A 27197-nucleotide genomic window follows, 5' to 3' on the forward strand; every position below is an offset into this window, starting at 1 on the left:
GTTCAGGTTTACAATGTGCTCCATATATGGCTCTAATGTTGACGAGTAATCAGTGATTGATTATTTGATAACTGAACTTGCATCTTGGCTGACGCCGATAATTTTATGTGGTGAACTCAAATGTCATATGGAAACAACTTGCCCCCTATGAAAGTCAAAAGCCGAAAATGTTCTGGACAAGTAAACATTTGTTGAAATTGCATGGGTTTAAAGATGCATGGTGAGAGTTAAATAGCCAGACCCAAGTTTCACATATTTTTCCACATCAAAGTGAGTTTGCTTGGGCAATTTTTTTATTTATGCCTGCCTTTTGAATAAAGCCTGGATATTTAAATTTGCCTGGGTCTTCTCGGACCATATTCTGTTGGTCCTGGAATTATGTCTTTCCACAATTAAGTGCCTGCAGTATCAGTAGACATTTAACAAAATTTAAGACAAATATAAGGAACTTGCCAGGCTAGAATCATTTCATGTGACACAACACTTAAAGGACCAAAAAGATTATGAAAGTCTTTTGCAAAATAGCTGCTGTAAAGGCAGATATTAATAACACCTTTATCAGGAATGCCACTGAGAAATATCAGTTATATAAAGCAGAGAGTTATGCGTACAGTGATACAGTAGGTAAGCAGCTGACTCTAAGAACCAGGCATAAAGAGTTGTTGAATGGAATCAGATAGCTCCAGTCAGGTGGTGAACTTCCTAGGTGACTCCATTTGAGTTTTTGGAGATTATTACAGAACCTTATATCAGGAAGATTGGTTCCTCACATAGGATCAAATCAAACAGTACCTGGGGCAAGAAGGTGGGACTATTTTAGGTGAGGGAGATAGTGTTGGCCTAGATTCCTCGCTTACTATACGGAAAGTAAAAGAGACACTGGGCTGTCTCGCATTTGGTAAAGTCATGGGACCAGATAATTTCCCTCTAGAATTGTATAATACTCTTTTTTCAGTGCTCTTGGAGGCAGAGTGTGGAAGGGCCACTCCAGAGTCTTGGGCACCTACAAATATTATGTTTTTAAAAAAAGGAAAACTGCCACTGAACCCAGGGTCTTAATGATCAATTGCACTCATGAACAGTGATTCCAAGATTTATTCCAAAGTGCTGGCCTCTTATTTGGGCAGGATCTTTGCCACAGTTGTCCCTCCTTGTCAACACAAGTTCGTATCAGGTCCTGGCATGATAGACCATGTAAGACCTGCTATAATGATGTTTGATGTAATTGAAAAAAGGAGGACCCATATGCAAATGATCATGCTTGATGCTAAGAAGGCCTTTGATTGTGTCACAAGACAATTTGTTTGGGAGGTACTGGAGGGGTCTGGATTTGGGCCTAGTTTTTGAACTGCCATTCGCAATATGCACTGTAATATGACCGCAGAATTACAGTTAAGGGGCACTGAGTCTGATATTATAAAGACTTCATGGGGAAAATGGCAGGGGTGCCCTTGATCTCCTTCCTTATTTGCCCATTATATTGAAGCCCTTCTTGCAGAAACTCTTGAATAACAGCAATATAACCCCTGTGACAACTAACAGCTGTGCTACTAAACTGTCAGCATAAGTGGATGATATTGCCATTGTCACCATGGATCCGGAAAATGTAATTCAGGTGGTGGAGGAGAAGGCTGACCAAACTTGAGAAATTATCAGGATACCTCCTAAATTTGGGCACAACTCAAATATTGTGTAATAATGATACTGGTTGTCAGGATAGTGTGGTTGCAAGTAATTGGGTTGTTGGTTGACTGGTGTGTGATCCTTGGTCAACCAACAGCCACAATCCCTTGCAGGGTAAACCAAAAAAACATACTAAATTAACCTGTGCTTAATTGTTGAAGCTTGGCACAAAAACGAGTCAGGCTTAACTTAGGGATAATGTGTAAAGTATTTATGCAGCACACAAACAGTAATAAAGTGAAAAACACAACCCAAGAAAATCCCAAACAAATTTTGAAAAATAGAGTACATTTTAATAACTTATTTGATCCCTAAACACCAGAACTCTAATCGGTAGAACTGGAATTATGATTTTTTTAAGTTTTATGTGAAATCTAGCGCCTAAAAGATCAAAGCACCAACAGTGGACATCTAGTCCCATGAGACCAGGTCAAAGTCAAAAGTTAAGCCCACCACAATGGAGCACAGTTCAGATACAAGAAGTGGATTGAAGTTGGCACTGCTTATCTTTGAACTGAGAAAATGAAGTTTAACAGGGCAAGGCTGCAGGAGGTGCTGAGCAGAGAGTTTCACTGTTGGGTGGCTTTGGGTCAAAGCCATGGTGAAGATTTCTACGTTCGGACTTAGTCGCCAAAATGGAAGTAAAAAAACTCCAACAAAACGAAGATAGTTCCATGGGATCGGATACCCCTTTGGCGAAGGACCACTGAAATGGATGTGCTGCAGCAGAGAAGAACATAGCGTGAGAGTTCAAGGCAGACTCCAGGAAGCAAAGCAGTCCTTCCATGTACAGCAGCAGTTTGGCAGAGTGTACGACAGGTTACAGCAGCATGTAGTCTTCTGAGAGTCCTTCTGCCAGGTCCAGTAGTGAACTGAAGATAAAGAGTAGGTCTGAAGGTCCTATTTTTTACCCTGGTGCACGTTTTCTGAAAGGTGGGAGAAGCTTCAAGAAAGGTTCTGTGAAGTGCATGGATCTTCATGGATGCACTGCCCTGGCTCCAAGCTGGCTGCAGTGACAACATAAGGTTGATAAGCCCTTTATGTGAAGGCAGAGCACAGGCTACTGAGGTGTAAGTGGGGCTGTGCCCAGCTCCGCTCCCCCATTGTACAAGCATTAAACCACACCTAATCCCTCTATTGTGTGACTTTCTGGGAGGAATTCACAAAGTCTAACTGTCAGCTATACCGAGTAATGTGAGCCAAGCCAGGCTACAGACACAAAAGGGCTAAGGTCAGGAAAATGCCAACTTTCTAATGGTGGCATTTTCAAAATTATAATGAAAAATCTGACTTTACCATTAAAGAAGACTCATCATTACAATTCTATAGATACCAAACATGATATAAATACCTGCTCCCAATTAGGAATTACAGTATATTACATGTTCCAAGGAATCCCCTATGTTATCCAATGGGAGGGGTTGTCCTCACAGTAGTGAAAAACTAATTTGGGAGTTTTTCACTACCAGGACATGTAAAACTTAAAAGTACATGTCCAACCTTTCATTTACACAGCACCCTGCTTATGGGCTACCTGGGGCCTACCTTAGGGGTGACTTATATGTAATGAAAAGGGAATTTAAGGTTTGGCAAGGGGATTTAAATGCCAAGTTGACATGACAGTTTGTCTCTGCATTCAAGCAGCAATGTCTCCCTGGGACATGTTTTGGAGGGCTACATAAGTGAGTGGCTCAATATGTTCTGCAGGCCCACTAGTAATATTTAATTTACAGGCCATCGGTATATGGCATACCATTCTACAAGGAACTTATAAGTCAATTAAATATGCCAATTAGGAATATGTCAATAAAACCATGTTTAGGGGAGTGAGCACAAGCACTTTAGCTCTGGGTAGCAGTGGTAAAATGTACCGAGTCCTAAGGCTAGTAAAAACAAAATCCAGCACAAATTGTAGGTAAGTAGGCAAAACATTTGGAGGAAGACCACCCTAAGGCTGACAAGTCTAAACATGGTTGATCTGGGAATCGAGATGACACCTAATATGGAGTGTATTCCTCCATTGAATTATGAACCTATAATGCGCAAAACGAAGTCTGAGTTAGAACATAATAGTAATCTACATTTAACACTGATTGAGCATTGCAATGACATCAAAATGTTGGTGCTCTCCAAGATTCTCTATCTGTTTACGGTGATCTGGGAAAACAAGCGGGTGAGAAGGGCTTTGAAATACCTAGTTATGCCTCTGGAGAGAGGCATCCATGTTGCAACATATGGAACTTTTGATCACTGATAACGGAAGTATGTACCCCTCAGGCAACAAGCCTTCCCAGTATATACAAGCTATCTCTGGGTAAGGAAGATGGAGGCTGCTTTTTGAGGATCCTGAAACCTAACCTTGTGGGCTACCTCAATCGTCTAATACTTGAATTTCTTATAGAAAGTTAAGTATTAGACGATCGACGCAGCCCACAAAATCTGATCTATCGTGCGAGGTAAAATAGACAGTGGCAGCTCCCCTGCAATGTTGGAGGAGCATTGCTCCAGTGGCTCAGAGCCAGCAGCTGAAAAATAAAATTATATTTTATTATTGTTTTATTTTTCAGCTGCTATCTGAGCCAAACGTGTGCAGGGAGGGATGGGGCCGGGCGATGGGAGGGAGGAGAGCAGTGCACTCATAAGTGCGCATGTCACTTTGGCCAAAGGTCCTAGGCCTGCCAAACAGACATGCGCCGTTAGGTTTGTCCAACCCAGCTGTATTCCACAGCCAGGTGGAGAAACGGCACATACTCCCTGTGCCTGAGCGATCATTAAGCCAGCCAGCTCAGGACGAACCATGCACTGTTCTCATGAAGCAGAGAAGTACCAAGGTGCGAGGTGACCGGCAGCATCAGGAAAGTTCTTTTTATTATTCCCCCGCTGCTGCCCCACAACTTTTTATTTCCAGCAGCCGTGACTGAAAATGGATATAGGTTGGTATAATCTTTGCACATCTCTCTGGCACTCCCCCCTGTTTCACCTCGTTTTCCGTGACCACCATTGCTTGGCCTGGGAGAAGGCTGGGGTATGACAAATAGGCACCCTCTAACTTGGGGATCAATTCCATTTATATGAGGATCTGCAGCAGGAATCTGTGTTAAGAATATATTTTTCAAAATCTGTAAATCAGGAACTTCTTACTTAAAGTAGACAAAGGCATAATCCCATTAATTCAAGTGCCTTAGTGCAGAGTCTGAAGGCCAGAGGCAGTGGTAAAATAGGTGTTTTATTCAGACTAATCATTGAGCTGGACTAAGATTATGTAATTTTTCAACTTCAGAAATTAGCTATGATGGTGAACACTACCCCTGACAACACCCTCTTTCGGCTGCCTTTGAGATTGGGAAAGGAGACTCTGCTATGTACCAGGCTGAGAAATCAACACTACAAGACATTTTTAAATCTGTATTATACTCACCAGAAAATGTATAGATGGAGAAAAGATCAGATTCAAAGTGTGCTAGCTGCGGGAACTACACTGCAGATTTAATCCATATAGGGAGTTTTTTTTATACTTATGTGTTTTTCATGGAATTGTCTTTTTAACATTGATTAATTGATAAAGAGTATTTGTGGATGAATTATGAACTATGTATTACGGATTTTGCAACAGTCTAATCTGTAGCAGACTCATTTGTGTTTGTTCACAATATATTTAAAGTTCAAAGATTTGCAATATTTTACTTCATTGCCACTTTCCCCACTTCTTTGCTTTTGTAGTTGAATCCTATAGAAATGAAATTTTAAAAATCCAAATTGATTGCTCATTCATGATGCTTAGTTGCATTTATTGCTATTTGTGTGCTTTTTGCTCAGGTTTTCTGTTCGGCTATCGGATTCTGTAAAAAGCCAAAATCGCAAAATATAAACTTATTATTGGTGCTTGTCCACTAAGTGAGGTGTGTATTGTAAGGTGCCACATTCACACCATGAGAGGTATTTACAAAAGATCTAGGGCCTCATTTACGAAGTTTTGCCATAGGGTAGCGCTGCAAGCCTTCTTGCTGTGCTGTCCTATGGCAAAAGAAAGAGCAGGAATGTTACGTATCTATCGGATATGGCACATTCCTGTCCTTTCGCCCTGCGCTGACGCACAAGGGTGTGCCAACGCAGGCACCCTTGCATCATGTTGCAAAGGGACCTCCGTTGCAGGATGCATATTTTTGTCCGGAAAGGACACCATCCTGCACAAAAACAATAATGAGGATTTTTCCTCTTTCTATGTGTGTTGCAGAATGCAGCACACATAGAAACTTGAAAAACAATGAGACATAAAGGTATATCTCCTTGTTGTACCTTCCTTATGCCTCCCCTTGGGAGGCATAGGCTTGTGACGTATTCTCAGGTTTACGAAATCTTGTAAATCTGGTAAATGTGTCAAATGCCATGGGTGTTACACCGTAACGCTCATGGCACGCCTCACTATCGCATGGTGAGGCAACGCAGCGACTTGCACAGGGTGGCTTTACGTGGCTTTGTAGATATGGCCTGCAGTGTGCGCCACTGGGGTGTCACTAAAAGTGACATTCCGGCTTTGCTCAGGGCCATGTAAACACATCAACCAGGGGTAGGGTACTTCTGGTCGAGAACCTGCGTTCCTCTGTTAGTGTGATTTCTTCAGAAGAGATTGAATTGTACTTTCCGATCTTGGTAAAGCAGACAAAGCTTATTGTTAATATTTGTTTATTTTTTCATGTGCTGTGCAAAATTTCAAAGTTAGCTGTGCTGTGTGGCGCACTGTGGTCAGTGTTTCCGTCACTGGGTGTTGCGCTGAGATTGGGTGGTTGCTTCCACAGCCATACTGTGACTGGTTAACCTTTGAACTGCACATGTAGGAATTGGTTGACAATGTAGTGATTCGAGCTGTGGCTAATTGGTTGGGTCATCAGATACCTTGCTAGGATTGACTAGTTAATGTTCAGTGCTATATTGAGATTGCTGTAATATTGTTGTGGTGTACATGTGCAGGAGATTGACATTTTTCAAGGAAAATGGGAGCTTGTGTCAGTAAATACCTTCATCCTGGTTTTAGGGAGAGAAAATACTACCCAGGCATACCTGCTTATGATATGGCACTTGATAAGTGGTTACATATAGTCCAGTGGATTGAAGAATGAAATAAGATCACTACTCTGACATGCAATGTATCCAGAATTGGCACCTTTAAAGTAAAAATCAGGACCATTTAGAGCAAGGGATTTATGGAATGAAGCTCAAACCATAACCCACACACTTTTTAAACATTGAATGCATGGGAGCATGCCACACATAAAAAGGAGTGCAACCGAACTAATGCTCAATTCAGTCAGTCCGTTAGTTACTGTTTGGATGTGAAATAAAATTTGAATCAGCAGGTATGACATGTTGGTATGGGTGTATACCCTGCAAATGTGAGGGAGAATGAAAGGGTGACGGCAGACAAGGAAGAGATGTTACTGCAAGTGACGATGGTCACTTGATGCCTGATTGCACAGCGTGAATATATCAATGTATGCCTTTGTGCAAATAATATGACATCACTGTGAATTTATTTCAACAATAACAACAATGATCATTTTCAATGTGACAATCCATATTGTATGTCACTGTTCAACAATCGTACATCTGAGAAAGTACATCAATTTGACTGTGTGATCAGTGTGATCAAAACAATTAAAAGAAATAAATTGGCCTATTTGACAAATAAGGTTTCATTTCCAAACATGTATTTACAAAAATGTATTTGCATTTCGGGATCTCTGTCCCTTCTTCAGAGGCCACTGTAAAAGAATACATGAATAACAATAAGAAGGGTGGAAGTATTACTGAATCAAAGATGCAGTTTGACCAAAGGACTAAAGAGTGTTCATGCGTGACAGTGAAAAAATCTCATGCTTGCTGAAATCCTCTGACAAAGAAAAAGACAAAATCTGCAAGAATCTACAGAGCATAAACAAAATGTAGTAATCAACATATCTTCAGTGGCACTAACAACTCAGCAATTAGTGTTGTTAACTAAAGGCACGTAATTCATACCAATTTACAACACCAACTTGTTGGAAACAGAAGTAGCTCTGTACAGATTTATGAGAAATTTGCGATTACAGCATTTTTTTGAGAATGTGATACCACCCACAGAAGAGTTAGAAATATCAGAATACAAAGAATTCAAACCCAGAAGTACATTTATTATACCAGTTTGCCACAAATTGTTGGATACTTTCAAAGCATTGAAAAAAAAGATCTTGCTACTTTGAACTTCCAACCCAATCGTCGTAATTTTTCAAAATCAGACTATAGAACTTTTAAAAATGTGTCTGATAACAAGGAAATAGTGTTTCAACTGGCTGATAAGGGAGGCGCCTTAGTCACCATGGATAAGTATTTTTACAATATTAAAGTACAAGAACATATCATGGATGAGTCCACACATTTACTTCTTGACAAGGATCCCACGACGGAAACATCAGGAACTCTAACAAAAATCTTACACAATGCTCTAGAAATGGAATGGATAAGCCCTTCTACCCGTGCTTATCTCATGGTGAAACACCCATGTCGACCACATCTGTATATGCTCCCAAAAGTACACAAAAGCATTGAAGATCCTCCGTTTTGACCCATTGTATCGGGGTGTGATTCATTGTTTGAACCATTTGGAAAATATGTTGGTTACTTTCTGCAGTCTTTTGTTCAAACATGGCAATCATACATCCAAGATACCACCGATTTTTTTAAATGCCTTGAAAACTTTAAATGTGCAACAAGCAATCAGTGGTTACTATGCACAATTGATGTTACAACTCTTTAGACTTCCATTCTGTTAGAAGAAGGGATTGAAGCAGTGGAATGGGCTCTATTACAGCAGCCTCAAAGCCAAGCTAACATAGTCTTCCTATTAGAGATTTTGCAACTTTGTCTCCAGCGCAGCTACTTCACCTGAAATGACCAGTTTTTTCTTCAACTAAGTGGAACATTGTTGGGATTTTCAGGGGCCTCAGCCTATGCAAACATGTTCATGTCTAAATTTGAACATGACTTCATCTTCACAGATCAAGAATGGAATGAAAATATGATTCTGTACTGTCGATTTATAGATGACATATTTCTAATTTGGAACAACACCTGAATGAAACTACTGGATAAAAACACAAGAACACCATTCACTTACAATATCAGTGACAACAGCTTAGCACTTTTAGATGTCTGGGTGAAGAAATCAAATCTGAAGATTGACACAAGCACATATTAGAAGAACACAGACAAAAATAATGTATTACTTCACCAGAGTTTTCATCCACCAAACCTCATCACTAACTTACCTTACTCATAGATGCTGAGAATCAAAAGGATATCATCCACTACAGCAGCCTTCACAACATCACTTGAAGAATAGAAGCAGAAATTCAGGGAAAGGGAAAGGTGAATATACTGTAAAATTAAAAAACAAAGCCTGCCAGAAGTTAAGCATGAAGATCTGTTACTTAACAAAGCTAAGGTTTTGCAGGATCATCATGTTTTTGCGTAAAAATTTTCAATTGACTCAATGACCATTAAGAAAATAATGAACAAACGCTGGGAACATCTTCAAAATGAAACAGATTTCAACGGGTTATTTCAGCACAAACCTCTTTTTGCTTATAAACGCACAAAAACTTGAAGAAATTACTAACCCTGCCAAAGATCAAAAGCCACACACAAGTAATTGGGACTACAAAATGTCACAATTGCATTAATTGCAATAACATCATCAAAGTTAACAATATTACACATCTACAAACAGGTGAGCAGGTTAAACTAAGACATTCCACAGATTGTAACACATCACAGATGATTTACTGTATTAAATGTCCATGCTGACTAATGTATATTGGCAAAATGGAGTGTAAAATAAAAAAAAGAATAACGGAACATAAAAGTATGATCCCCAGTAAAAATACCAACTCCAATTCAGTGGTGCATTGGTTAGAAAGCAGACATAACATTGCTCTGTTATGGTTTTTGATTTTTGAAACACTTGCAGGGACCAATGACAAAGACAATTCTAAATTGCTTTCGCAGAGAGAAATTTACTTGATTAAGAAATTCAATATATCGATTTCACTAGGAATGAACGATAAAGGTGATATGATTTGTTTTCTATAGCAGTACCATCCAGACATGAAAATACATATTACATCTAGAACACGTGTTAACATATTTTGTAGAAGTTATATTTTATTTATTTGAAAATGTGTTTACATCTCATGTTCTTTCTTATTGTGTATCTCAGACATTTTTTCTTCTTTAGATGCTGTTTACTGCATTCCTGTTATTATATTACACTGGCAGCAATTTATTATGATGGTATATTTTCACCAGAAACTTTGGTTACACACAGTTATGTCTCAGGAAATTTAATTGATGACAGATTCGCTTTTGAGGCAATTGCAGTCATATATCTGTTTTTTGACGATCATCTTCATTTTCACTTTATGAGATTTTTATATGAGCAGCTTCTTCTTTTGTGTTGTCTCAATTTCACAGTCTATCCATCTGTTTAACTTTTTCAAATTTTTCTGGGGCTTCTTTGTCGGATCCATGATTTGTTTACACACCTTAACAGTTTCACTGCATTCACAGTATGGTCAGGCTTGAACCTTTATCCTGAGGCAGTTAGCACTGCATCGGATGTATCCTTAGTCTAACAGGAGAGTTCCAAGATGGCGGCCATTGGTTTCTCTGAATCTTTCTATCAGGTAGTGAGTCCTATGTTTATTTCGACACACTGAAGATGCTGAGTTCATGCAGCGGTTAGATAAAATCGTAGTTTCAGTCCAGTCTAGTTTCTCTGGGATTTTTCAAAGTGAACGATTGAATTCTCGAGCTAAAACCTTCTGCGGTAAGCACATTTTTTAGTTGTACACAACAATATCTTTATTTAGCACATTCACAGTATTTCAATGGGCTCCCTTTATACGTATTTTTTCCTTTCACAGCATCTATTACAACTACCCCTTAGACAAACCTTAGCAGTGCACCGTCTATATGCACATCCATTGTAGGTATGTAGAGAATAGGCAGTACATTGGGGATTCAGTACAGAGACTTTTGTTCTCTATAATGTGTGTTTCATGGAAGGTTATTATTTTCAGAACTCGTTCATTAGGGATATTGGCCTTGGTATTAATGAAGAAGGAGATATTTCTCTTCCTCCTTGTATGTTGTGAGTGCAGCTAATTAGGACATTCACCTCAGCTTTTTTGTCACGGGGCACTTTCATTAGAAACAAGTGACACGTGTACACTGTCAGTCGGGTGGCTGGTTCTGTGCTTACTATTCTGAATCTCCGTTTTATTATTGTTGCACTACTGAACAACTTATCGTTTCTGGGTGTCAACACACCGTTTTTCATTGAGGCACTGGGACTCTTTCAGCAAGCATGACATTTTTTCACAGTTACGCATCAAAACTCTTTAATACTTTGGTCAAACTGCATCTTTGATTCAGTGATACTTCCTCTTTTCTTATTGTTATTCATATATTCTTTTACAGTGTCCCCCGAAGAAGGGACAGAGATACTGAAATGCATAGAGCAACAAATACATGTTTGGAAATAAAACCTTATTTGTCCAAAAAGTTAATTTATTTCTTCTAATTGTTTGATCACACTGATCAACAGTCAAATTGATGTACTTTATTAGACGTACTATTGTTGAACTGACATATAATATGGATTCATTGTCACATTGAAAATGATAATTGTTGTTCTTGTTGAAATAAATTCACAATGATATCACATTATTTGTACAAAGGCATACATTGATAGATTCACACGATGTACGATCAGGCATCAAGTGACCTTCGTCACTTGCAGTAACAAGTATTTTAATTGTGTGCTAGGCACTCCCATGCTCCTGATCAGCATGCCAAATAGGCAAACTGTCACATCATTTGTTTTATTTTCTTTCAAACGACATAACCTTTGTGTGCGCAATACAACACACATCTACACTAGAAGTTCGTACAAGAAAGAAAGCCAGATTAAAGATCAGCAGTAGGAAAGGGATACAGAGTCAGATGAGAATGAGAAGAGGGCTAATAGAGATTTGTTAAATTCACCATCATTCCATAGTAGGGTGGACCTCCTCCAGTGGGGTCAGCAGCTCAGTGGTCAGGTACTGGAAGATCATGAGTCAATGCAACTGAGGGCCCAAGTGTATACATTGTCCTCAGTTTATCCAAGAAGTGACGTCTACCTCTGTATCAAGTGCATTTTCAGGTCCCCTGCTGTTGTGGACATTGAATTATAGCCTCCGCAAATAGAGCCAGCACCGAAAGAGATTGATGTATTAAGATTACATGTGGAATTCAAAGAAAATGTGAAGGGTACAGTTCATCCAGGAATGAACAGGTACTATGAGGTAGAGTTGAGATACCTGAGCAAGGAAGCTGCAAGCTATCCCAGTGGAGTACCCTGAAAGTTTTAATGCTCCCTACTTGGACCAAGCATTTAATCACAAAGCGCACATGAAACAAAATGACCCTCCTTACAAGAGTTCCTTTCACCCTTTCAACCTTCAACCTTTCTAATAACCAATTCCTTCTCCGTTCTGTTTCTTAATTTTCATCTATTTTGCCATCAATCTCTTCCTCCCTTTAACTTTCTATCAACCAAAATCATGCTTTCTTTTACCCTTTCCTGTTACCATCCGCACTTTCAACGGATCACCCACAAATACACCCATGAATCAATCTAGGCATCCTTTTACCCTGCATTTAACTCTTCCTTCTTCCTATCTGCCCATTCTTCCATCCATCCCTTTATTCATCAATTCACCTATCCATCCTTTCAGATACCCATCCTGTCACAGAAAGTCCTTTCACCCTTTATTCCATTCATTTTTTCTATCTTCACTTCTTTCACCCTTCCATTATAACCTTCACCTTCACATTCTCTTCCTTCTTTCATTTCATGTTTCCTTCCTTCCACACCTCCCTTCTGTCCCAGGTTTTTCCTCTATATAGCTACCAATCTTTTTTCTGTCATGCATATTTTTTACTTTCTTACTTTTCTCCGTCAAGCTTACTAGTTCATCATTCTTATCTCTTTGTTTCATTGAGTATGCATATACGCCCACAACAGACACCCATGTCATCTGCGATGTTATTCTCCAGCAGTGATTTATGAGCATTTTGTTCTGCAAAAAGTCCAATTACTCTGTCAACATAAAGCTTCCTCTAGCAGAAGGAAGTCCTATGCTTAGGACACCAGACTGAGGAGTGAGTGAGAAAGGTGTTTAAAGCATTCATCTCTGCGATCCTGGGAATTTACCAACCCACTGCACAAAGAGAAGTCAGGATGTTTGTAGGAATGGTTGGCTATTGTTGTCAGTGGATCACAAATGTTTCCCTAGTCACAAAGCCTCTACAGATGCTAATCACAATGATGTGATTGATGCGGTACCCTGGAATGAAGAATGTATGGGTGCCGACCTAGAGCTCAAAAGCAATCTCTGCAGTACCGCAACCCTTGGAATATTCGACTATAGTACGGACCCTTCCTTTTCTGTCATGAATGTGTAAGGGGCACACTGTCTGTATTGACACAGATCCATGGAGAAGTGAAATGGCTAGTTGCTTACTTATCAGCCAAAGTAGCTGAAGTGGCTGTAGCACTTGCCAAAAAGTTTAAATTCCGTTGATGCTGTTATTGTTGGAATCCAGCAGAGTGAGCGTATTGTAATAGTTAATATCCTTATTATGATGGTTCTTCAAAAGTTTAATTCAAGATCAATTTTTCCTTTAGGATTTTAAGAATTTAGCAGGTTGAGATTGTTTGCAATAGCATGCAATCTGTGCCTGTAAATCTATGGAAAGAAACAGTTTTAAGTTTTGCTCTAAATGAATTTGACTTTTAACTGTCTTTGTAGAAACACTTAGGGGCAGATTTATCTATATTTCTTTTAGTTTTTTTTTGGTTTTCATTTTTTTTATTAATGCATGTTGGACATTGATATATAGGACAATAAAAAAAACAATTATAATTCACAGTGTGCGGGAGAAAGAAAAAAGAGCAAAGATAATCACAATTATGCATGACTTTTTCTTTTTTTTTTAACAAATCCCTCCCTAAAACCCACCCACCCCTCCCCTGCGGTTGACAACTAGTAACTTGTTTACATATATTTAGGTTTTGTCGTGTTGCTCTTTTAGAAATCTGCCCCCCTTTTTTCGATCCATCTAGTCAGAGGTGCCCACATTTTTAAACCCTTTGTTCGAGAGCATAGACCCCTTTTTGTATATATAGCTTTTTCAAGATTGTAATTAGCTAAAAAGCGAGATAACCATTGCTGAAATGTGGGAGGGTTAGGGTCCAACCATGCGGATGCCAGACATAACCGTAGTATTGCCATACCAATGAACAACAGTTCTTCTCCAAACTTCCCCCAAGTGCTCTGTGCAACACCGAGTCCGATCAAGGTAGGAGAAAAGACGCATTCGACGCCCAGTGACAACCTGAAAAAATTGGCAATATCTTCCCTAAGTTTATGGAGGGCAACACAAGAGGCAAAGATATGCATCAAATCTGCCTGGAATAGTGCACATCGTGGGCAGAGGGTTCCTCTCCCCGTCCCCCATTTCGCAATTCTTTTAGGTGTATAGTAGAGCGAGAAGCAAGTTTTGTAATATTGGGCCTGGAGTCGGGCCGGAATCAAGATGTTCTGTGCTAATTTGACTGAGTGAAAGAATAGGTTTTCTGTCGTCCCAGTTTCAGCTACCCACTTTGCCGCTCGAGCACCCATATCATCTATCATTAGTGTGTTAAAAAAATTATAGACTGTACCTATGGATAGATTTGTATTCCTTCTCAGATTATCAATTAAGTCATTCTTAGCGAAGCTAATTGGCCCTCCGCCTTTCTCATGTAAAAAGTCTCTAATTTGAAGGTATTTGTAAAAATCCCTCCAATCTAATGCATAGCGTTCTTTAAGAGTATCAAAGGTAGTCAGACCGGATAAAGAAAAGAATGCTCCCAAATTAGTCAGACCGGCATTGCACCATTTTTGAACGACTGGGCCTTTAAAGATCTCAGGTAAATTTGGATTATTGAAAAGAGGTGTATAGTGATTGAACTGACCCAAACCGATCAATTTACGTATTAGTTTCCAGATTTGGTGTCCTGCTTGCAGGGTTTTAAGGCGAACCTTCTTATTGTAACTGTTGCCTAGAAATCGCCATGCCCAACCCCACGCTTCGACTCCCATTATAAGTTCGAGGCAGGTTGCTATCTCCTCGATCATAATACCTCTTGGCTTTTCTTGTATTACAACTAGGTTATATAATAGTGTTGTAACCCAATAATAAAGTTGTATATTAGGAAGAGCCAAACCGCCTCTCTCTCTAGGTAAAGAGAGATATTTGTATACTCTTCTTGGTTTGGCATATGCCCAGATAAAACGGGAAAATACATTTTCAATTTGTTTAAGACAATCCATGGAGAATTCAAGTGGGATTGCACGCTTAAGATATAGAAATTTGGGAAAAAATAGCATTTTAATGATATTATATCTGCCGATAATAGACAGATGTAAGTTGTGAATTCTCAGCAGATCAGGTTTAGTTTCATCAATTAGTGGGCCTATGTTATCTTTTGACTATTTTCTCGATGTTAGCTGAGATATCTACGCCAAGATATATTGCGTGTTTAACTACGCGAGAGTCATTAATGGTTAAGTTCTCATTAACGACAATTTGCGTTTTCGTACGATTTAGAGAGTACCCGGAGAAAGTCCCAAATCTGGCTACTTCTGTCTCTATTTCGACCATAGCTGTTACGGGGTCGGGAGTCACAAGGGCGATGTTGTCCGCATACGCCAGTACTTTAGTTTCCCAACCTTGGGTAACTATGGGTCTGATTGTTTCATTCGTTTCTAGTTGGTGTAAGAACGGGTCTATGTAAATAGCAAACAGAAGCGGCGAGCTTGGGAATCCCTGGCGGGTACCTCCCGTAATGTTAAAAGTGAGTGCGCCATTAAAAAAGAGGCGTTCCGTCGGGTGAAAATACAGCATTTTAAAGGCTTAAAGACTCCCTTTGCCGACTTCAACCCTCGACAGGGTCCCCCATAAAAAATGCCAGGAGACCCTGTCAAAGGCTTTTTCTGCACCTAGCAAAATTAATGCCATTGGGTGATTAGAGATGTTTGCAGCATCAAAGAGTGAGATAGCCCGTCTTATATGGTCTGTCGTCCCTCGCCCTGTTATAAACCCATGTTGCTTGCTTGAAACAACCTTATGGATGACAGAGGCCAATCGAGTGGCAAGGATTTTAGAGTAGATCTTAATATCACTGTTGATTAAGGTTATAGGGCGATATGAACCAGGTTCAGATGGTATTTTATTTTTTTTAAGAAAAACCACAATCTTGGCCTGTGACCAGGATTCAGGTGGTCTGCCACCCTTGAACATTTGTATAAATAGTTGAGTCATACAGTCTTTGAGCTGTGGCAAGTATTTTTTATAGAATTCGAGAGGTATACTATCTAATCCAGCTGTTGATGCGTAACAATATCTCAACCCATTGAGGAAGTTCATCGAGCCATAGTCGGTCTTCCAGGGAGAATTGTTCTGAAGGGATTGGGTTGAGGTATGTCGGCATGCCTCCCGGATCCCCAGAGGAGTTTTCACTATATAGTTTCTGATAGATTGTGTGAAATACCTCTCGAATTCTATCAGGGTCCGTTATCACCCCTCGCTTAGGGTCATTTATTTCTTGTATTGTATTCAGGGTTTTTTTTTGTCTTGCTCTGATTGCCAGGTGTCAGGAATCAGACTCACGTGGTGTCTGCAGTGCACCATAAATGGCAAAAACCAAAGAGACAGCGAATTCTTGTGAAGCCGCAAGTGGTGAATTTATATCGGGACATATAATGTTCTATGTGCAGTTAGACCTTTCAAGATGGCCGCGGCTCTTGCCGTCATTAGGTGTGCATCTTTGACATGACGGTTGAGTGCGCGGCAAACTGCGCACTTCAATCAAGATATCCTGAGAGAAGCTAGTGTTTCCCGTCAGCTCCTGTATCCTGAGGAGAACGGCCCTAGAACTTGAAGAGAGATATTTTCGGAGTAAATCACAGAGCCGAATCTACCGCTAGTAGTCAGAGTCAAGTTAAGCGGCTTTTCGGTTACCCAAGATTCAGACAGGAAAGTTGCGGAGATTTCAAGAGGCTGAAATATTCGTTTGTTCATCTCTAGAGGAAGCAGTTTCCGGAGTGGCTGAGTACAAGATTTTCCTGTGAACTATTAGAAGCCAAGACTAAGCCAACGACTAAAGTCAGTGAGTGCGTACATGCGCAGGACCCCCAGTTTCCTCTCCTCCCTTTGGCGACCTTTCCTTTTCCTTTCCGCCCTATTTACCCTTTCCCTGTACCTTTTGCGCGCTTCTTTTCCAATGGAAGTTGTGGAATCTATCTACGCTGTGTGACACAACCTTGACATTCTACGCTACAGAGTCTGCGAGAGAGAGAGAGAGTTACTCCGTTATTCCGCTACTATGTACATACCTAGTTCTTTGTAAAAATGTTGGAACTTTGTTCTCAAGTCTGAAGATATTGAAAAGTCAGTAATAATCAAAAAGATTACAATGAATATCATCATATAGAAGAGTAGCAAGCCTGCAGGAGTATAAGGTAGGAGTAGAGGGATATAAAAGTCATTAGGAAGAATAGAAGAGTAGGATGTCTTTGTAATCCCTTTCACCTCTGTGCATTAGGTGTACCTCGTTAAGATTTGCCAGTGAAGAACCACACACTACAGAAGACTCAGCAGAGGAAGCAGAATCGTCACCTTGAGGTCATACACCTTCCTGAGGCAGTCTCTTCTCTTCCACTTTCCCTTTCCCCCGTGCTAGTGCCGTTACCTAGTCTGGTTGCTGTACTGATGCAGGGGCATTGGGAGTAGTCGTCATCTCTGCTTCTCTGGAACTTGAGGTACATTCTGACACCAGGTGGTGGCCTACCTGTTCGCTACACTCATATCTCCTCCTGCCATGTTATAAGTTTATCAGCTGCCGTATTTGCTATGAACTCCATGACCACTGATTTAGCGACTGCTACCTTAGTCTGTGCTTCAGCGGGGTCGCCCCCGGTTTGAATCACAGAGGTCAATTCCTCTTCGGAGGAGGCTAATCTGGCTAGTGTGTCATTTGCCATGGAGCGTTTTTTTTTGTTCAATGATAGAGAAAATCCAAGGGTTTCCCCCCGTATTCCAGCTTTTAGTGCATCCCAGACAGCTTCAATTTTTGTGCTCCCCAAGTTCTCGCCTAGAAATTGCGGAATCCACATTCTCATATGATGACAGTAGTCTTCATTAAGAAGTATAGCTCGTTCAAAGCTCCAGGTGGCGCTTCTCCGAACCCTCGGGCAGTTTCCACTTGAGTTCTACAGTTAGGGGGTTGTGTTCAGAGAGAATGCATGATGCTTTTCAATAAAACAATTGTGGAGAAGAGAGTGCGACACTAATATATAGTCTAATCTGGCATGTTTATTATGGGGATAGGAGAAGTAAGTGAAGCTAGGATCAGAGGGATTCTGCCAGTTCCAGAGATCGAAAATAGCATGCTTCTGGCATAATGTCCTTAGTGCCCGGAACACCTTAGGTTTCCGACCACTATATACCCAATCAGTTTCTACGTTTAATTTTTTATCTGCGGGTATATTGATGTTAAGGTCCCCACAGATAATTATGGGAAGTGGCCAAGTGGCCAAGTGGCCAATTCATTATTTATATAATGAAAAACTTCTGGGTCGTCTAGTATGCTGCCGTAGATCGAGCAAATGGTGAGCGGGTCTCCATTCTCCCTGCAACATTCCGTAATTACCCATCTCCCTAGTTGATCAGCCAAAGTGCGCCTACATTTGATAGAATTGTTTGTTGTCAGGATCCTGACCCCACGTGTACGTGAACTTTGTGTAGTTCCCCCCACCAGTGTTGTTCAAGTGTTTTGAGTAGATGCTGCTGTGACCTCTCAATATGTGTCTCTTGTATACAAATTATGTCGGCCTTCAATAGGCGTAGACCAACTGAAGTGTTCTTTCTCTTTTTGGGGTCATTTTCGCCACAAATATTAATCGTAGCAATACGGAGTTTACTCATTTAGGATGCCAAAAAAGAAAAAGGGTGAAAAAAGAATGAAGGAATTTTAAGACATTTCCAATTGTGTTGCCAACCCCTGCCTAACCCTAAAGGCCCCCCCTCATCCTTTCCCTTCCCAAGCCGGCCGTCCCCCCACCCCCACCTATTGCTGAGGTTACCTGGTCCTGCCCGGGCCAGGATGATGGCATCTGAGCAATCAAAGCCCCATGTCTCCGCCGAGCTGGTCACCCCACAATTACCGCCCCCCACAGTGCCCTTTGTGACCTCAGCGTAGTATAAAGCCAAAAAGGCGAGAGGGAAAAGAAAAAAAAGTTTTAAGGATCTGACTTTAGAACCTCACAAGAATGAAATCAACCCTCAGTTATCTCTTTAAGAATTTTCTCGATTACCATGCGAATAATGGAGTGTAAGAGAGAGGAGAGAAGGAAACAGTTGAATAGATAGTGACTTTGTAGTTAGATTCCTGGTTGGTAGGTTTATAGTCTATTATCTCCTAGTTCTTATTGGTATGATTCGCATTTTGGCAGGTGATTTCCTGTAGATACGCCTGGGCCTGAACTTCCGAGATGAAACTACGCATGGAGCCCTTGTAGACGATTTTTAGACGGGCTGAGTTCTGTAAGTAAACTTCTGCTCCAAGTTGTTGGAAGGGAGTAAAGAGTTGTCTAAGCCTCCATCTACGCTCAACAGTTGCGTGAGCAAAATCAGGTCTTGTGAAGAACGATACTCCATTTAATTATTTTTTGGCTGTTGGTCTAACAAGGTCATAAAGAGTTTGGTGTAAGAGGAAGTTGCCGAAGTATAGAAGCATTGCGCGTGGGTGTTGAAGAGTAGCTGAGGGACGTTTAGATGGTATTAGAGGGAACCTATGGGACGTTGGATCTCTTTATCCCAATTCCAGGTATTCAGTTCGGGGAAGGCACCCTTCAACAACGTGATCATATATTTCCTAGGATCTCCCCCTTCGGCCCCCTCTGGAATACCAAGAACAGGAAGATTATTGCGCCGTTGCCTGTTTTTATATTCCTCCATTTATCACATAAGGACCTTCACAATGCCGTCGTGCTTATTTCCTTGCGCTTTTAGAGTGACAAGGTCCTTCTCGAGATTTTCAGTGCGAGTTTCAACGGATGCCATCCTATCCACTATATCAGCACAGGTCCTGCCAACTTTCCGAACAGCCCCTTGTAGTTTTTTGGCGGCTAAGCGAGATCTCCAGTTGTCTGTTTGGCCTCTTCCCGTAAGCTCTTAATACACTGTAAGACCACAGCTAGAGCAGGATTGTTTTGGACCTCCAGCTCTTTACCTTCAGTGCTGCCAATGACTGTACGATTTCCTCCTGAGCACACTGTTAGGTCTATCATGCTAGTGAGTTGTGAGGCTGAGTAATCCCATCTGAGGTCCCCAGCACTACCATTGTCGGTGGCCCCCGCCCCTCTTCTCCGGCTTACTTTTTTATTCCGATTTTTGCTATGTCCATGCATTTGGCTGGTAGCTCTATGTCAGAATATGAGCTGCTTTTCCAATTCTGCCCCTCTCCTTCGCTGGAGGTGGATATGCTCAGATCTGAGATGTCCGATTCATCTGTTAAAGAATAGAATTTCTCGAGGGTATCGGGTGTCATAGGCCGGGGGTGAGGTGTATTCGCCGGGTCAAATTCAGAGGCCTTGCAGGTTGAGAATAATTCACCACCATTAATATCTGATTTTCTTTCTGAACCTTTTTTACAACCTAGAGCGACAGGGGTGACAGGAACATCAGGAGTGACAGCTTGGAGCTCCATGTTGAGATTACTTCCCAATGCCTCCTCGCGGTCAGGGATAGGGGTAGATGATGTTTGACCATGTGTGCCTGCCAGTGGGACTGGAGCGAGGATAGAGTGAGCTCAAGTATTCAGACTATCAGCAGTACTTAAGCCGAGCTCCCCCTCTTGGTCTTTATTTCTTTGGAGAGGAGCCTTATGAGCTTTCCCATTACTCGGACCAAAAATATTTGAAATTAAAGTTTGCGAGTTGCCCGGGTCCCTAGGGTTTCTATGCTGAGTTTTTTTTGCAATGTCAATTTTTTGCAAGCTCTCAATGTTTTCAATTTTCTCTCCCCTTTTATTTTGGCCCCACGTGTATTAGTGCGCTTAGCCCAATTTTCAGCTGTCAATGTGGAGGGCAGACCTGTAGGCGAAACAGACGGGAGAGAGGGATGAGAACTCTTGGATTTTACTCTTTTTCCTCCCCGTCCCGTCATTCTTACTTGTCTGTAGGCTGGCCCCCTTTTGTTCTGCTGTAGCCGCAAGGTGCTCCAAAGGCTTGATTACGGGAGCCGGGAGTCAGATGACAGATTTATCTATATTTCACACAGCACAGCAACCCACCTTGCTGCTGCGCTGTGTGAAAGGGCAGGAATGCACCGTAATTAATATGATACAGCGTGTTCCTGTCCTTTCCTTGCTTTGGCGCTAAATGTGCTGCCGTGCGCCAATGCAGGCACACTTGGCCCTTGGTGCTAGGGTGCTTGAGTTGCAGGCAGGATTGTTTTTGAGCAGGAAGGATCACCTTCCTGCACGAAAACAATCCTCAGAGGCATTTCACTTTTCCTATGTGTGCTGCATTCTGCAGCACACAAAGAAAGAGGAAAAACTAGGAGAAGTTGGCTTTTTGACGCATTCCCAGGTCTACCAGTAATGGTAAATCTGGGAGTGTGACAAAATCCAAAGGTGGATATATGGAAAACTCCCACACTCCACCCATGGAATGCTTCCTTGGAGAAGAGTAACACAATACAGCGATTTGCGCAGCGTCACTCTAGATTTACCAAACCATGCAGGGCTGCCCAAGGTGGCCTTACGTGGCCTGATAAATCTGTCTTAGTTGTTGCGTCACCGTAGCACCCATTAGTGTGGCACAAGGGTGACACAACTCATTGATAAATATGCCCCTTAGCATTTAAAGAGGTGGCACATATTTGCCTCATCTCAATGCAAACCTAGTGTTTCCTGAGACCCTTTGTTAGAGACTGTCAGCAGTATGGTATTCAAGCACATCCCACTAGCCGTAGTTACAATTTGATAACACCACGATCACCCCGCTGTATGCAAAGCAAACAGTACTTTCTGTGCTACAGGTAATGCAAATCATTTTACATTACTTATAAACAACGCATATATAATAAACATATGTTATGTAAACAAACACCAGCTTAACCCCTTCAGTGCCCATGACGAGCTGGACTCGTCATGGGCTGCGGTGGCGCTGTGCCCATGACGAGTCCAGCTCGTCATGAACTCCGCCCGCTAATACAAAGCGCGGCACTGGGCGGGGAAAGGGGCGGGCATGCAAGGGGTTAAAATATAAAAATTCAGTTCATAAACATGTAGCAGTAATCATCATTAGTAAGTTCAGTGCATGTTTTTGACCCATTCACTACTTAGTTTGGAAGATTTTGGGGCATATTTATTAGGAAATAGCGCCGCGCTGCAAGCAATTTAGCAGCGCGGCGCTGTGTCATTTAAAAAATGCAGGGACGTGCCTTATTTAAGAGAATACGGCGCACCCCTGTGCTTTCCCCGGTGCTAAAAAAAGATGCCTAGCGCCAACACAGACACCCTTGCGCCATAGTGCAAGGCAGTAGCGGCTCCTGGAGGGAGTGCGGTGAGGCGGGGCGGAGGAGGGGCAGGGTGGGGGGTAGTAAACTCCGGCTCACGGCCGACCGGAGGAATGTATATAAATAAATAAATAAAATGAATTTCATTGCGACTGCTGCATCTCCATTGGCGTTTCAGCCGACGCAATGAAATTCGTTTTATTTATTTATTTATTTACATTACACTGGTAGGCCGTGAGCCGGAGTTTACTACCCCCCACTCTGCCCCTCCCCCGCCCCACTGCCGCGCAGCACTCCCTCCAGGAGCCGCTACTGGTGCAAGGGTGCCTGCGGTGCAGTGATGATTGTTTATGTGCAGAAAGTAACACCTTCTGCAAATAAACAATCTTTAACGGTGATTTGCTCTTTCTACGTGTGCGGTAGAGTGCCGCACACATAGAAAGAGCAAAAACTAGGAGAAATAAAGGTATTTCTCCTCATTGCGCCAAAATAACACCTGCTATTCAGTGGCGTTTGTTTTTGCTGCTTCCTCAGATATACATCCATGTACATCTGGGACAGCATCAAAAACCAATCGATGTTGCTGTGGAACGCCCACAGCAACGCCCATTGCACGCCCCTTTCATGCAGGTACCTGGCCGAAAGGGTACGATATTTACAAAGCGGCGTTAAGCCATGCAAAGTGGCTTAACACTGCTTTGTAAATATGGAGCAGAGCATTGTGCCACAGGAACGACGGAAAAAGTGACGGTCTGGTGGCTCAATGCCCTTGTGAATATGCCCCTTGGTCTCCTGCGCCCAGCTGAAGAGCACCAGACCCCACACAACAGACACCATTTTCTGCAGAATAGATGTGTCTGAGGTCCCTACAGTAGCAGCTCGTATAGGGCGTGCCACGGGGCGGTGGGGCAGGGTGGGGGAGGGGCAAGGTGGGGGGTAGCAAACACGGACATACGACGGAACGGAGGAACGGAATAATCACTTTCCTCTGTTCCGTCCTATGTTTGTATTTGCTACCCCCCCCACCCTGCCCCTCTCCCACCCCACCGCCCTGCAGCACACCCTATACCAGCCGCTACTGGGACCCTCAGGTTCCACCTTGTCTCGTAGTGGGGAACACCTGTGGGCTGACCGACAAAGTCACCGCAGGGGACCCTCATAAGAGGGCCTCATAAGAGGGCGGCCCCTTTAGTGCCACAGGATGGCACACTGGGCAGCCTAGTGTCCAGAGACCCCTTTGGGGTCCCGCTCGTCACTTCTGTCCGGGGTGGGGGACGGGGAGAGGTATAAATTCCTCCCCCGCCCACCTGGAGGCCTCTTTGTCCCCTCACTCTGACGCTCGGTTGGGGGGGGCGTTTGAGTCTGCGCGCAGGAGGGTCATCTGCACTATGCGTTAATTCACTGAGCAGAGGCGATTTGGCTTCCTTAGACATGGGTTGCTACACGCCAAATTCACAGGGTGCTTTGAGGACGATGGGGGACATCTGTCCAGTTTAGCACGGACCTGTTCTTGCTGGATAGGGGGAGAGGCACTTAAAATAGCTAAAGATAAGGCCGCTACTTTGGGCAAAAGGACACTGCTTCAAAAATATGAAGGCCATAATTTGCAAATTAAGCAACCAGTTAGGGACATGTGAACTGTGGTGGTCAGAGATCACTCCCCGGCTCCAGTGGCAGGGAAGCAATGGAGGCTGCGCGCAGGAGAGTCAATTGCGCGATGCGCAAATTCACCGAACAAATGGGGTTTGGATTCATAAGACATGGTTTGCTTCATGCTAAATTCACAGGGTATTTCAAGGACGATGGGATACAGCTCTCCAGAATAGGCATGGACTTGTTCCTCCTGGACCTAGGGGAGGCCCTGGAAATAGAGGGATGTAAGTAGGAGCGAAGGACTTGGTGGGGGGGCCCTGGCTGCGACGGTCGCCACACCCAGGCCTAATATCCCCAGGAAGTCTGTGCAGTGGACCCTGGGGTGCGACGGCGCCCCATCTGTCCTACGGACGGTTGGAAACCTGTACAACCGGGGGTCGCTTGAACGCTTCGCCCCTCGTAGGGGGGGCGTGAGTTATATGGTGGACCAATGGTTCACCGGAAGTGGGAGGGGCTATCCCCTCACCACAATGGCTAAGCACCGATTGGCTAAGGCCACGATGCAAGTTGGCCCATCAGGTGGTAGGCCGCGAGGGGCGGCTTGCCTTTGGATCACCTGTAAAATAACCCACCATCTTGGCATATTTGGTACGCTAATAAACCTGCAGCAATTTTCTCCACCAAAAAGTTGTCTTGTCTGCTTATTTATGCTACCTGTATGTTGCTGCGTGAGGGCTGGTGAGTGTGGCCGATATTGGCACTATGCCCATTAACTGTTGTAAGTATTTTGCCCTTCTCTCATGATGGGACTCCCTAAATTAACAGCACGCGAGTTAGGCTTCTGGGTGGCGGAGCTTGTGAGATTACTGTTTTGCCGGAGGATTAGCACTATGCTCTTTGTGCTACTGCTAAAGAAGGAAGAGCACAAAGAAGTTCCTTGCCAAAGGCAGGTATATACATAAGGACAGCCCTGTGCATACCCACAGATACCGCCAAAGTAATTTCTCTGCAACGCAAAGCTCATTAACAGGTTGTGAGTGAAGCATAGTTCTATTGTTCATGGGAAACGTTTTGAACATATCGGCTGATCATTTTTTTCTATTTCGTTTACACACCATCACCTACAAAACGCGCAACTACATTTAAAAATAAATCTAAATGAAATTAAACTGGAGGTTAAGTGGTATGTTAATCTATGTTTGTTCAGAATCGTTGATCGCCCGTGTTGGCTAAAAGCCATTACAAAAGAGACACACAGACGCTCACCGATTGGTTGGTTTGTTTTCCAGGTGTTTCTTAGCAGCAAGAGAGGAGCCTGGGTCCTGAGTCGTATCGAGGAAGGCGGCTACCCTTTTGACTTGTTGAACTTTTCCCGCTTTAAGAACTGGATCCGGCCGGCCTTGCCTAGCTCCGTGGAATGGTAGCTGATAGAGAGGCGCCTGAATAAGTGGTTTGATCAGTCAAACTATGGCTTACAGCGAGACAGGTGTGTTGTTCTTTGTTCAAAAGCTATTATGTATTTTTAATTAGTTATCCTCATTCAATAGCACTTGGATTGATCAACATTAATAAATCAGTATTATTACAGTCTGTACGTTGTATAAAAGACAGCTTGGATTCAGCTCTCAGAGCTATCGGGAGGGAATCCCACAGCCTCGGTGTTGCACACTGAGAAGCATCATCTTCCCAGCTTTGATTTAACACACCTCGGGGTGCTGCTGAGGCAGTGCAGTGCTTGGGAAGGCGTGCACTCTGCGACAATAGAAGAGCCAAGGCCATGGAGTGCCTGACAAACGACTCAACAGAGCTGGAACCGGAGTCTGCACTTCACTGGCAGCCGGCGCAGTTGTTTAGGCAGTGGAGATACACGGGTTCTTCTTGGAGTTCAAGTTATCAAGCGGGCCTGTGGATTCTGTATGTACTGCAGACAATGCAGTGAATGGAAGGAATGGGTACAATGGATCAGCACAGTCCAATCTCGAAGCGACCAGTCACCACTACCGATATGAGAGCCTCAATGATGAGATGAGGCATCAGCTTTTTTATCTGTCCCAGAAGAAAGATAGTTTTAGCAACCACTGAGAATATTTGAGATTTGTTTGCTTAAGTTACCATTAATGACCAGCTTTTGGCCTCATTGGGGGGGGGGGGTGCTCGAAATAAAGGGGGGTTGCCTAAATAATCCCCACAAAACCATAGAGATAAATTCATATAAGAAACATTCATGCCTCATTGAAATAATTAATTTTCACCCGGATCCATATACATTCCATAATGCTTTAAAGATTTCTGATGCAAAGGTAAAAACAAAACCAAATTAAAAACAGAAGACATGAAAAAGACTCACACATTCAACACATTCCAAGTGCCCTCAATTGATGGGAGAGCTCATTGTCCATTTGTTCCTACTTGCTTCCTTATTATTAGATACAAAAAGGTGGTTGCATAACGACTCCAACTTCCAATCCACATGGAGTTAGTCACCAAATTAAGGGAGACCAGGTACACCTGTACCTTTACTTTCTCCTGATGACTATACAAATTAAATATGAATATATCTTGTTTTACTCCTCCTAATGAAAAGTTGACCCGTGACCCGTTTTGGCCCATAGTCATTAAAGACCTCGTCAGGGCTAGGAAGACAATAAAACTCAAGCCTTAAAAAGAAACAATAAATATTCGGCAACTCAAAAATTTGTAACATTATATATACATTAAAGACAAATGACCCAATGGTGCGGAATGACATATCTCCTATCTCAGGTGCTAAGGCCACATTAAACATGCTGGTATACGAATGCTTTTGAAGATCACCATGCAAGCGTAGACTAGCAATGAGCTTATGAAGGCCTTACATGAATCAACGGAGTTAGAAAAATATATAGAGCCAGGACTAAAAAGTTTTTTTGCAAATTGCCTGGAAGACTCTATGTCATGTGCTAAAACCACACTATTTGTGTCAATGTATTCATGCTTTTAAAGATCACCATGCTATTATTGACTAATAAGCTTTAGGAAATGTAACCTTAATTGGCGAGATAAGTAAATTGTATGTGAAGCGATCAAGAAACAGCGGGAAAGGATTACCACAAATTCCCCAAATGCAATCAATTCACGACATATACGTACGTTCCCCCAGCTTTCCTTGCTACTTATTCTGGACTGATCTCAGTGTAGTCTGCTGTTGTGCTTGAGACTGCTACTAGGCCTGC

General features: G+C 42.4%; 1 pseudogene; it reads left to right on the top strand.

Moving 5' to 3' along the window:
- Window positions 1-27197, top strand: part of LOC146833821 (flavin-containing monooxygenase 1-like) — an 84728-nt pseudogene that overhangs the window by 9971 nt on the left and 47560 nt on the right.

This window comes from Triturus cristatus, chromosome 4_2 (assembly GCF_964204655.1).
Source record: "Triturus cristatus chromosome 4_2, aTriCri1.1, whole genome shotgun sequence".
In the NCBI taxonomy this organism is placed as follows: domain Eukaryota; kingdom Metazoa; phylum Chordata; class Amphibia; order Caudata; family Salamandridae; genus Triturus; species Triturus cristatus.